Source organism: Diospyros lotus, chromosome 2 (assembly GCF_014633365.1).
Source record: "Diospyros lotus cultivar Yz01 chromosome 2, ASM1463336v1, whole genome shotgun sequence".
NCBI classification, from domain to species: Eukaryota; Viridiplantae; Streptophyta; class Magnoliopsida; order Ericales; family Ebenaceae; genus Diospyros; species Diospyros lotus.
The window spans coordinates 28,287,418-28,301,549 of record NC_068339.1 but is presented as its reverse complement, the minus strand read 5'-3'; positions in this window follow the sequence as shown (position 1 = coordinate 28,301,549).

The following is a 14,132-nucleotide window of genomic DNA, read 5'->3' as shown; positions in this document are numbered from 1 at the left end:
AGGTTCATCAACAGGCCTGAAATCAGTAGCAAGAATCTCCCCCTCCTCAGGAATGGTGAGGTCAGTGATCGGGTAGAACATGGGAGCACCCCCTTTTGCCTCATACCTACTCCTTCTCTTCTTCCTCTGTCATGGTGCGGTCATTATCTCTCCAATCTCTTCCGCCGGCTAGAGGCATGGGGCGGTCGGTTCATGGGATGGACCCTCAAGAACACTTATGGAGCCTGCCCTTATCTATGAGCCTAGTGCGATTCGCCTCATCGTTGCATGCAAAGAGAAGAAATAATGAGTGCTCGAATAAAGAGAAGGAAATTAAGTAAAGCAACAAGAAGTTGTGCACATGAATATAAAGGAATGAAAAGGAAGAGCGAAAGTGAAAAAGCAGTCAAGTGGATCCACACCCTCAGGGGAATGCTCCTCCTGTAGAGGGATGTCCCCTTTCTCTACAGTCATGTGGGCAATAAACCGGAGATGTGATACTTCTTAAGGGACCCGGTGATGGGATGGCCCAATGGGCCTTGGGATCCATTTGACCCGTATTAGCCCGTCGGTCATTAGATAGTCATATAGGTACGATGGGCCAGCTAGAAGAAGAGCATGACTCTCCTCACAGTATTGTTCCCAAAGGTCGTAAGCGGTGAACCCGCCCAAGCGTGATTTCGCCACCCTTGCCGGTCGATAACCCACTTGCGAGAAGGGTTCCACATGTCGATCGATGGCAGGAATAAAAACCACCAAGTGTCAAAAGAATTGGTCTTAGCTAGAGTCATAGAAGATATGATCCTCTGGCAAGGATAATGCAGGTATAGGTGGTATCTATTCGTCACCAAACGAAGGTAGAAAAAATAGAATAGGAGTTTGAAGGAAGGGACTACTTCCTTCTCCAGGTAACGCACAAAGAAGGAGACCAATTGGGCCTAACCGTTAAGGTGTAGCTGGGTCGTGGCTAAGCCACTTACTCTAAGGAACTTAAGTCTAAAGTCTTGAAGATGAAGGTTAAAGCCATGGATAAAGCTGGCCTAAAAAATGCTCACCCAACCCTTTTTCGCGTTGGCCACACAATTTTGGGCTTGTTGGGGAATCCTAGTTTGGTATCGAGATGGTATCTTATTGTTACTACGAAGAAGGGCAACATCATCCTCCGACATACGAGAATGTGTGCCCTTAAGGTAAGCTCAAAAAACCCCATCCTCGTCAATCTCCCTATGGTATACCTTGGCGCTTACCATGATCTTAAGTCAAACTAGATAGGATAAGACTGGCAGAAAGGGAAGCAAATTTTGTAACACCCCGCCTCCCCAGGTGTGCCACTATAAGGGATTCACGGGGATTTCTTTTCCATACACCCCTCGACACACACAGTGTTTCAAAAAATAATCTTCACATGCTCACGAAACCCCAAAAAAACCCCAGTCATGCCTGTTTAACTAACGAGGTCAATAGACTTAAGCTAAACAAGGCATAATATTACGTAAAGGATAAAAACATTACTGAATATCATAAAATACTACAATCGTTCATACATAGTGTCTTCTCATCAAAACAAGAATTACATAACTTCAAAAATGTAAACTACAATTGTTATGCTCATACTCCATTAGCTCTAACTGACCATGTCCTCGCCCCTACCGCAACCCTCTTCTGGAACGTTTAAATGTTCCAGGGGCATAACCCAGATTAGATGCTGAATCATCTAAGTGATGGCATAAAAATAGTTTATAGAATGCATGTATATTCATGAGCATGGCATGTAAAAATGACACAACACGTCAATCCTGAGAAATCTCCCAAACATCCACAATCTCTCGAGGAAAATCCCATTTCCCATCGTACGAATACATTCCACATCATACAACTCATATTGACCTTGTTGTGGCATACTTAACCTCTAGGTGCACATCAACGTCACCCCTAGCTGAGATTAACCTTGCCCCATTCTCAGGATGACCTCGTCCCGTCCCACCGAACATCATAATAACGACACGATTTTAGAAATAATAATGTCATGAAAGACTCGCATGCCATGCATTTTTGTAAAGCATATCCAGTTGATTCGACATGCAATAGATTCAACATGTACAATATGCTGATAAATTAAAGAAATTTAACAAAACATACATAAGGATCAGGCTAAGTTCTTGAGGGTAGAACCGCTCACTTGAACTAACCAATCACATGCCAAAAGTCATTTATGAATATCAAATTAAGTATTGGAATCGGACCACTCACCTTAACTTAGCCTCATAGGCTTTCTCAATATGAGTGCCTTGACCTCGAAATGAGTGCTCTCATAATTTTCCTAATTTTGACATGTTCCTCTATCCCCAAATTAATTCTTGGAATTTTTTGGAATTTTCTAGAGGATTTTTCTTATTTTTTCCTCATTTTCCTCTATTTTCTTCTACTTTCTCCATTTTCCTTTTTTTCTTCAATTTTTTTCTTTTTCTTCTTTCTTCTTCTTCTTCTCCCCTGTTTCTTCTTCCCCGTGCCCGACCTATGCGTAGCCTCGCGACCACCACCACTCGACCCTCCATCAGCCTCCACCTGGCCCTCCGTTGGCCGTCGCAGCCTCGCCAAATAGCCGCCACCCTACTGGACCATCACCACGACTGCTACCGGTCACTGCCCGGCCACAACAGCTTGCGGCCATGGTTTCCGCTTGCTATTGTGGTCCATCTCGGTCACCTTCGGTCATCCTCGCAGCTCTCTCCAGCCACCAGCACTGCTCCCATCTCTCTCTCTCGATCCCTCAAGCTCTCGGCCACTCTCTCTCTTGTTGCAACTCTCAGCCACTTCTTTCTTCATTTTTTTTCCATTTTGCTCTCCACTTCTCTATCTATTTATAGCCTCTGCACCACCCCCACCACCTTTAGCAAGCTTAGCCACCACCCTTCCAGCAAGACTTGGCCACCACTCCAAGCAATTCGGCCATAAATCTTCTCAGAAGGTGCCACCAGCACACACACACGTATGTTTGTATTTATGTATATATATATCACATAATACACTATAATACAGGAAATTACACATTTAAACCCCAAATTTCATCTTAAATTCACTTGGGTAAATCTCTAATTACAATTATATTCTCAAACCCCAAATTAATTTGCATTACAATACCGAAAACGCAAAATTAATAATTCCAAGATTACTCATCAAGGACAATTTTTCTCTAGCATCCTCACCGAGCTGTTGTTTCATCCCAAAACCACCTCAACGTTGATCCTTACATAAAATCGGAACCCCCTCAAGATTCCGTTGATCTCTCGGAGGTCCTCTATGACAACTCATTTTTTAGCTTGAACCAAAGTTGTACCGAAAACTGTCCCAGTTTTGATTTCTTTCAATACCATAAATCATCTCTCGGAACCCTCGTTAATGAGATACCTTTTTCCTAGGGTATCTAGGCTCCAGAGCACTCCCTACAATCGATTCAGTATTGATAACTGTATGACATTATACTTAAGTCTCAAATGTTTTGAAAATGTCGCATATGGCCTAAGTTAAAATTATTCTTGAGTCATTTGAAAATTCTTGGGTATTATATTCACCCCTCCTTAAAGAAATTTTGTCCTTGAAATTTACATCTGATCGATCAAGTAACAAAGACATATCATAGCTCATTACTTGAACACCTCAATCATATATTTTTCAATCCTTAACAAACACTCTAGTTTGTGTTTATTACATGGCCAATGCTTACAAGCATGTCTTGCCATTTACAGGATTCCTCGTTGTAGCTCATTTACAAGTAACCATACATATCCCAAAATTATTCCATGAGTCTATCTATTCCGAAAATATATCATCAACGATTCTTGGTTACCAACTATAACAACACATATTTTCATCCAAACATAGTCCAATTACACAATTCCTAAGATCCATAAATGGTTCTAATGCATTGGTTAAACCCAAAGGCATCATCGAATGCTTACTTTTACCATATCATGATCTACACGTCATTTTAGGATGGTTTCATTCCCTTTTCCTCAATCGATAATACCTCGATCGCACATTAACTTTAGAAAAAATATCTCAGCCTCTTGCAACTAGTCACGCAAATAGTCAATTCAGGTCTATCAAGAACACAATTTCTTCTACGGTAACCTGATATCCTGACATGTTACTAAAACACTATCCATCAATCATGACCATTTTCTCTTAACACAGTATTCTCATTTCATTCTAATTCATTATTCACATTACCACAAAAAAAAAAAAAAATAACATTCCATAATTACACTATCAACTAGAGCACTTAGACCCATACGTCATTCATGGCACCTCAACCTAGTACCACCAAATGCTCTATCTTAACTAAGTAATGCTTTCCATATCCATCTCAAGTGAGAAAAATATTACTATTTAGTCAAATAAGGTCTCCGTCATCCCCAATTCTAGGAACAAATTTTACTCATTCTTTACTAGGCGATCTAGTTCTCACACAACTACCTTACTCGAATTGACCTTGTCGTGGCATACTTAATCTCTAGGTGCACATCAACGTCACCCGTAACTGAGATTAACCTTGCCCCATTCTTAGGATGACCTCGTCCCATCCCACCGAACATCATAATAACAACATGATTTTAGAAATAATAATGTTGATAGGGCTTAATTGTATATATATTTTTATATAATTTTTATCTTAATCTTGTATTATTTTTCTTTGCATAAAATATGTATTTATATGGATTTTATATTATTTTAATCATTTTTTATAGAAACCTAGTAAAGGACATTAATTGAAGATTTGGACATAAAAAAATAATATTATAAAATTAATATTATAAATTAATATAATTAATAGTATATTATATTATATTATGTTATTTATATATATTTTATATTATATATTATACTAAAGCGGCGTGAGCGTTATATATAATATATTATAAGATATTGATGATATTATATATAGAATATAATATTATTATTATTATTATAAAGTAAAAGTGAAGTCCATGTCGAGGAAGGATTGAAGCAATGCACGGAGTCCAAATTCAAAGTCTAGGGCCACGCGCATATATATATCTATATAATAAAGGAGGAAGGTTTTTGAATTATATAACACAGATGTGAGGGGGACATTTTTTCAATGGTTGAGATGAGTTTTGAAGAATATAAATGGTTGAGATCAATTTATTTTTCCCCCCAAAACCATCCCATCCTCCACGCGCACGCGCGCGCACTCATACTCCCTCTTTGCCCACCACTGGTCGTTTTTTCCTCCATTATCACTGTCCACCTCATCACCCATAATTACTGGAGATTCCATTATCACTGTCCGCCTCATCATCCTCAACTTCGCAAGCACCCTCGACCATAGCTACGATGAGAATCAACCCATGGCCGAGAAAAATGACTCAATCGATCGGCCACATCGAACCCACTACGACGACCATTACCATGGCAAACACACAGGGAGAAAACGGCCACGACGAACACAAAGGGAGAGGGTCGCAACCATGGCCGTCGGTGATGGGGAAAGCTTTAAAATGATCAGCCATGGCAGACACCTAGCGAACGCGACAAACGACCTTTCATCGCTGACCAACCAACCAAAACAATGAAGAAGGAAATAGGTCGGGACTCATGAGGAAGGCCATGAAGAGAATACTCACAACGGAGAACACCCACAAATCGCGCCCACAGAGACCCACAGCGGAGAAGAAAAGACCCATCACGTGACCCATAACCGACAACATCACCAAGCGAACAGCCACTGCCATGGCCGGAGAACACCCACGTCTCCCATGTTTGCCGGCGACGTCGATCGACCTCCTCCAGATCTGCTTCCTCGCTCTCGCCATTGACCTAACCTTTATAATCTCTATCTCTCTTACTCAGAGACCCAAATAGATGAACAGTACTCAAGAACATATTTTCAATGACAGAGAGTTGGGATCGGCCATTTCAAACACGAAACCAACGTTGAGGCAAGACCGATCAAAGAAGCTTTGGGCAACGACCATGGGGAATCGACCAACCAAGTAAACCCATGCACCCGCGTGATCGGCGATGGCGAATGATGCCATGGCCACCACTGCCACTGTCGTTGTCGTTGCTGCCGCCTTCTCCCTTTTCTGTCCCAGCTGCCTCTTCCCCCTTCTCTTTTTTAAAAATTTATGATTTTAAAAAATTTAATTGAAGATATTAAATTTATTATATTTTAAATGGGAAAGGGATCAGAAATTGTAAGAAACTGGAATCTGGATTAGTATATATTTAATTATTGCAGATATGTATCCGGAGGTACCCTGGTGGCTACGCATGCGCAAGGCAGGTCTTGGGTTCGATTCTCTGTGGGAGCAGGCTTGGGGCATGAAACGGTCTGCTGCTGCTGCCACCACCTGCTGCTCTCCAGGCACGTGAAATTGAAACGAAGTTCTCGGGTATGAAATGAAGGAATTCAGTGGGCCTATTAGTAATAATAAGGAGAAGGCCAACTATTGTGTGAAATAAGCTGCCAACATTTATGAGAGAAATGTGATCTTCCAAGACATTTGTGTGCATCACAGGATATGAAATAAATATACAAAAATGTTTAAAAATAATTATATTAGATGTTTACTTACTATTTAGAAAGTATTTGTTAGGTAGTCAATTGTAAACCTTCAATTATCTCAAGAAGATGTTAAAGAAAATAAGTTGCGTTCTGTTTATTGTTTTTAAATTCTTTTTGTTTTAAGTTTTTTTAAATAATAAAAATATAAAAAAAATTAAATTATTTCACCCAAAAAAACAACTGATCCAAAACACGAGAAAAGTTTGCATCTAAAATGCATTCTCTTTTCATCAGAGGGATTGAGGGAGCGAGAGGGAGGCGAGGATTTCTTGGAGCAGTGAGATTGTCAGAGAGATTTGGGAGAGGGAACGTTTCTTGAACAGAGAGATTGTCAGAGAGGGGAGAAAAAGTTTTGAGGGGTGAGGGTAATCTGGCAAAATAGTTTTTGAAAATATCCAAAATGTATCAGATACATTTTGATTTTATGACTGATATGAGTTTTGAACATCTATCAATGGCTAATATCAAATATCCAACATGTTTTGTTTCCCCCAAAATCATCCCATCCTCTCTCACCTCACAGGCATCAGAACCATTATTAGAGAGACAAGTGGCCAGACACACAAGCAGTCACTTCCCCAAATCCATGGCATGGTCACTTTCCCTTCAATTTTTTCTTTCAGCTCCCTCTTTATTTCAAAGGTCTCTTACCACAACCACAACCACCAAGTTCTCTACAGCCAACGCTTAAGTGGCTATAAAGTTGAAGGCCGAATAGTGGAGTCGATTGCAGCAGCGATCGGCAATCGACGATGGAGCCTGAAGCAACGAGCAACTAGAGATTGCGGACGACGAGCTGGGCTCACGGAGGACAGCCGATGCAAAGGCTGGGTGTGGCGGTCAGAGGCGCGGCAGCGGCCTGAAGCCGCAATGGCGTCGGATGCTGTGACGCTTGGCGGCCAGAAGTAGTAAGGTTAAACTGCGATGGAAATCGGAGGCGAGCATTGGCGAGAGACGGTAGGTGGCTGTGTTGGCTGCGATGGTGTCTGATGGTGGTTAGTAGGTGGCAGACGGCGGTGGGGAAGGTCGCGGCGAGGGCCTAGGCCAGTGGCCAAAGGCAACTGGCGCAGGTGGTTCGATCGTGCGTAAAGGAGATACATGAGGAAGAAGAAGATAGGAAGGAGAAAAGAAAAAAAAAAAAAAAAAAGGAAAAAAAGAAAAAATAAAATAAAATAAAATAAAAAAATATAAAAAAAAAAAAAAAAAAGATAGGAGAAAATGGGGGAAAATGCCTAGAAAAATCCAAAAAATTAAGAAAAAATTTATAAATTATTCTGGAGCTCGAGAAGCGTGTTAGAAGCGCAAAATGACATTTTTGGCTCAAGATAAACAGCCAAATAGGCGACACAGGTGTGAGTTTTTGTTGGGTTTCTTCTCCAGATTGGTTGATATAAAAATAATTATTTTTGAATTATTTATATTATGTGGTATAATGTAGATTAAACCATTGGTTGGTGTTGTTTGAAAATTGTTGGTGGGTGGGTTTTGTGGGTTGGGCTCTCTTCCCGTTTTTATTTTTTATTTTTTATGAAAATATTTTTAGATAAAATAGTTAAAGTTAGAAACATTAATTGATATTTAAAGTTTAAAGTAAAATTAAAAATATTACACTTATAATATTTTTAGATAAAATATTTAAAGTTAGAAATATTAATAGAAAGTAAAAATATTTTTAGATCAAATTATCTTAATATTTAAAATTAGAAACATTACACTTATAATTTGTGTCTATTTACGTATGTCTGTTAATAAGATAAAATTACAATTATAATTTGTGTCTACTCGACCACTGTATAATTTGTATCTATTTACGTAGGCCCAATGACCCGGGCCCAAGCTCGACCCAGTTCAATCAAAGGATCATTGATTAATGCATAATCTTAAATAGACAAATTATAAATATAATTCAAATTATAAATGTAAAAATATAATTAAGACTGTGAATTAATGTAAAAATATAATGTAAAAATGTAGATTATAAATGTAAAAAAATGAAAATCCTAATTGCTAATACAGTCAATCTCATGATCAGGGAAACAGGGGGTCCCCGACCCCAAGCGACCGGGGATCCCCCTTCCCAATGAATCTTATATGTTCGTTTCTTAATTTGCATTAAGATTAATTTACATTAAAAATGACACAATCTTTATCAAAAAATGAAGAGAGTAATATTTTATTATTTAGGATATCAATTTAATCTTAATATTATTTACACCGTGTGAGGGACATATAATCTTAATATTATATCAATCTATATAATAAAGTAAGAAGGTTTTGAATTGTCTAACACAAATGTGAGGGAGATATTTTTTGAATGATTGAGATGGGTTTTCTAGAGATTCAATGGCTCAAATCATTTTTTTTCCTGCCCAGTCACTTCCCTCTCTTTCCTCTCTCCCTCTCCCTTTGTGGCTCCCTCACTTCCCCTCTCTCCCTCTGCCTCTATTTCTCTCTTTCTATCCCACTCTCCTTCTCTCTTTCTCCCACCCACCTGCCTCTCTCACTCACTGCTTCTCTTTCTCCCTCGCTCTCCCTCCCACCCACCCAAGTCGAAGCTGCCCGTCGTTGCCGCTTCCTCTTTCCCCCATCCCCACACGACCCATCTCCATCATGAGTAGCTCTCCATCAAGCAGCGGGCAGCTCTCCATTGTAGCCGGCCACCTGAAGCTCTCCATCGCCTCAACTTCTATCACCGTCTCCTCGCTGCCCCGCCGCCTCCATCTCCATCTCATCCGCCTCTATCGCCTCCGTATTTTGTGTGTGTATGCCTGTGTATGCCTGTGTGTGTGTGTGTCTATGTGTGCGTGTGTATGTATATGTGTGTGTATTTACATTCTGTTGTGTGCGTATGTATATATGTGCGTGTGTATTTTGTGTACATTCTGTGTGCGCTGTATTTTGTATTTTGTGGGCGCCCTATAGTAAATTTGTGTGCGCTGTAGTCAATTTGTGTACATTCTGCTGTGTGTGCGTGTGTATTTTGTGTGTATGTATTTAGCTACTGTGTGTGCGTGTGTATTTTGTGCGTATGTATTTAGTGTGTGCGTGTAACTGCTATATATTATAACTGATGTAACTGTTGTTCAATGGCTCATTTAAATCGAGTTATCTCCTACTGTAACTACTGTATAGATGTGTATATTATGCACATTATAATTTTAACAAAAGAAATTTTATACGCGTTGTAGCAAAATTTTTAGTGTGTATATTTATACACATTAAATATACACATCTATCATCAATGGCGCTTAATTTTTAGATATGTAATTGCTATATGTATTTTGTGTGTACATTCTGTGTGTATACGCGCTGTAGCAACATTACTTGCATTAGATATTTATTTCTCTGTGTCTATGTGTGTATACATATGAAAGTATATTTTCATATAAATTTTAGTCATTCAATCGCAACCATTAGCAAAGCATGATGATTATCAGGAAATTAATTATTGGCATTTTGGCTTTTGGATAGAAGAGGCCCTCATTGAGGGGGAGAATTGTGAGGCAATTAACACTTCAGCATTCATACATGTGTATGTCTGCAATATCTATCATCGTCATGGTGAAGGTGTTACAGTTCTATGTATATTTGTGTATTTTGTAGTCATTTTGTGTGTGTGCTGTAGTCATTTTATATATATTTTATACATTTTGTATGTATTTTGTGTATTTTTTAAAATAGGTGTGCTGTACTCTAAAGGCATTTAATATATATTTGTACATCTATATAATAAGATAGCAATGTCTCAAAAGATAAACATTTCAATGGTTGGATTATTTCTAATACATTTGATGGCTGTGATTAAAAATTTTCCCGCCGCAGCCATCTCATTGTCTCTTTCCCTCTCCTTCTGTCTTTCTCTCTCTCTCTCCTTCCCATCCACCCATCCCCCTCTCCAACCCCTCTCAAGGGGAATAAACTTTAAGGCAAAGCTTATGTATTTATGTATTTAACAGAGCTTCCACCTCAGCTCGCTGTGACGTCTGGGCTCTTCAAAGAACGCCAAGATCAAAAGGAACTCGGCCACCCCCGACATCGCCAACCCTCCGACAAGACCTGTGCCCCTCCACCGCCCCCGCGAATTGTATGTTGATTTTCTCTTTCTCTAAGTGTTTATGCGCCTCTGCTGCTTCTGTGCATTATTTGAAACCGCATAATGAGAGAATAATAGCGCCTTTAGCAGCCAAATTTGAGGCCTCTCAGCACTAACAGAAACAACCTTACTGCAAATATGCATATATATATTATATGCATAATTATATAGATAGAAGAGAGTAGAGAGAGACAACCGTGAAGCAAATTGCAGAGGCTTTATTGTATTTTATTTTATTTACCTTTTTTGCCTGCGTATAGGGTTTGATTATTTTGAAATAATTTTTTCTTTTTTATCAATTATTATTAAGAATTATGTAAAAAAAATTACCCATAAGCTGATTTATGGTTGGATTAATAATATTATTTTTTAACTGTGTGTGATTATTTAACTGATTATTTAACACTGTGTGTGATTATTTAACTGTCTTTGCGTGTGTGTGTGTTTCTCTACCATGTGTGTGTGTGTTTATATTATGTATATGTGTGTGTTCTGTGTGACGATAAAAATGGGTGTGCGAATGTGGGTGTGTATATAAAAAGTGGGTGTGTGATTTGATCTGCAAGGTCAGAGTAGTTTCAGATTCTGCTCAAAGTATGTACAAAAAACCTTTCAAGATTTACGGTGTGTGTATGTATCCATTTGCTTAAGATTTATTGTGTTTAATATAAGGGATGAGAGAGAATGAGAGCAAAGATAATAGATAAGATTGACTGTGTGTCTATGTATCTCTCATCCCTTCTCTCTCTCTCCTCATTGTGCGTATTTATATATTGTATGTAATATTGTATAGTCCCTGTATATAGTTCCTTTAGTTTGAGGCCTTAAGATTAAAATGATGGTGGAATAAATATTTTAGATCCTGCATATAGTTCCAATGCATATCCAATGTTCGTGTATAAGTCATTCTGTTAGTGTAAATACAATGATTTTAATATTAATATAGTATATATAGTGATTTGTTAATGAAAAACGTATAATATAATGGTTTTTTACCTTTTTTTAACAAAAAAGTGGAATATTATATTTGTTAATAATATTAATACAAATACAATTAGTTTTGATTTTAATTAGGGTAAAAATCTCATTTTTATTCAAAAAACAAGGGGTGTCTTTTTTTCGTTAAAGAAAGCAGTAAAAAAACAAGCCAAAGATATTTTGAAGAATAGATCAATCTTCATTTGATGCTATGTTTTACTCTATTATTTTAGAACAAACAAATTACATATTTGAAAAAAATAAATTTTAAGTTTTCATGAACATTTTTTTTACTCCCAACTGAAAATTTAACATTTGTTTTTACCTCCAAACTTAATTATATATGTTTAATTAATGAGATAAATAGGGGGATATTCCTAAGAGCAAGGAAGGAGAGGGGAAAAATAGGCAAGAGAAAGAGAAAGTAATGTGAGAGAAAAGGGCTGAACAGTGGGTTAAGAAACTTAGAAAAAAAGGGGGTGCGAGCACAAAGGGAGGGGTGACGGGCCGGTGCTCGCGGCGAAGGGGCGACAAGGACGATGCTCACAGCAGTGGCAGGGTGAAAGGAGCGATGGTCGGCGAATGGTGCTCTTTGGTCAGTAGTGGTGGTGGTGGGACGAGGGGGGAGATGACAGACGACAGTGCTTTTTGCGGTGGAGGGGTACGAATCTAAGTTCAGTGCTTAATTATTTCGCATTCAAATTCAATATTTAATTTTTTTTAATTGCACCATGTCTTCAGGCACGGATTATCCCTAATATATATATATAAGAAAACAGGAGGATATTGGAGGCACCAGTGAATGAGGCTTCTGGCTTAAAGGGCGCAGTCAAGAAAAAAAAATAAAAGAGAAGACAATGCAAAGAAGGAGAGGAAGGGTGCGTCCAGAATAGAAAATTGGAAATAGCCTCACGCACAGCAGAGCCCCTTCACGCCCAGCAACAGTAGCACTCAGATCTGTTTCAGATTTAGACAAGAAACTCATTTTCTCTATTTAATTTCTATTTTATTTTTATTTTAATAATATCTAACTAAATTATTTTAGCTAGGATTTGGATGGATTTTAATTTTAGGATTATGTGATTCTTTGTTTAGTTTGATTCAAAACCCGATTATTATTTGCATGAAAAATTTATATTATTGCGTTTAATATTTTAAAAGATTGGCTACCTTTTAATAATTTAATAATTTATGCATGACTAACTAAAGAATTGTTATAAATTAGATCCATAAATAATATAAATCACATGTTTGATTATGAGATCGAAAGATGATTAACTCATATGTGGGAATTGAAGAAGTTTAGTGAGTCAAATCTCCTTCCGAGATTAGAGATTTTCAAAGAACTTAATACTTATTTATTTCGTTGATATATGTTCAGAAATCTGACGGTGAAATTGAATTAATAAATGATTAATATGACTTGAGAAAGTTTATTAATTAATTAGGAGAAATCCACCATCACATGCAAATAATTATAAAATACTGTAAGGGTATTTGTGGTTTTGAATCAGGTTGAATAGATAATTACATGACCCAGATTAAATGAAATCTAAATCCTAGTGCATTCATTAATTAATTTTTCTCATAAAGAATTCAATTTTCTATTTATTTTTTTATTTATCCAATTAATTAATTAGTTCAACTTAGGTTAATTAAAATTATTTTAGTATTATGATATAGTTCTCGTGGGATTGACACTCTTTTCAACACTATATGCATATTTGACTAGGATATACTTACCCGAATTAATTATGCATAAATCACACATCAAATGTCATAAAAGACTCACATGCCATGTATTTTTGCAAAGCATATCTAGTTGATGCGACATGCAATAGATTCAACATGTACAATATGCTGATAAATTAAAGCAATTTGACAAAACATCCATAAGGATCAGGCTAAGTTCTGGAGAGTAGAACCGCTCACTTGAACTAACCAATCACATGCCAAAAGTCGTTTATGAATATCAAATTAAGTACTAGAATCGGACCACTCGCCTTAACTTAACCTCACAGGCTTTCTCGATATGCGTGTCTTGACCTCAAAATGAGTGCCCGGATAATTTTCTTGACTTGGGCATGCTCCTCTATTCCCAAATTAATTCCTAAACTTTTTTGAATTTTTTTGAAAGATTTTCCCTAATTTTCCTCATTTTCCTCTATTTTCTCCATTTTCCTTTTTTATTCTTTCTTTTTTTCTTTTTCTTCTTTCTTCTTCTTCTCCCCTACTTCTTCTTCCCCGTGCCGGACCTGTGCGCAGCCTCGCAGCCACCGCCACTCGGCCCTTCACCGGTCGCCGCCCTACTGGACCATAACCATGACCGTTGTCGACTACCTCTGCTTGCTGTTGCGATCCATCCCGGCTGCCTCCGGTCATCCTCGCAGCTCCCTCCGGCCACCGGCACTGCTCCCATCTCTCTCTCTCTTGATCCCTCAAGCTCTTGGCCACTCTCTTTCTCACTGTAACTCTTGGCCACTTCCTTCT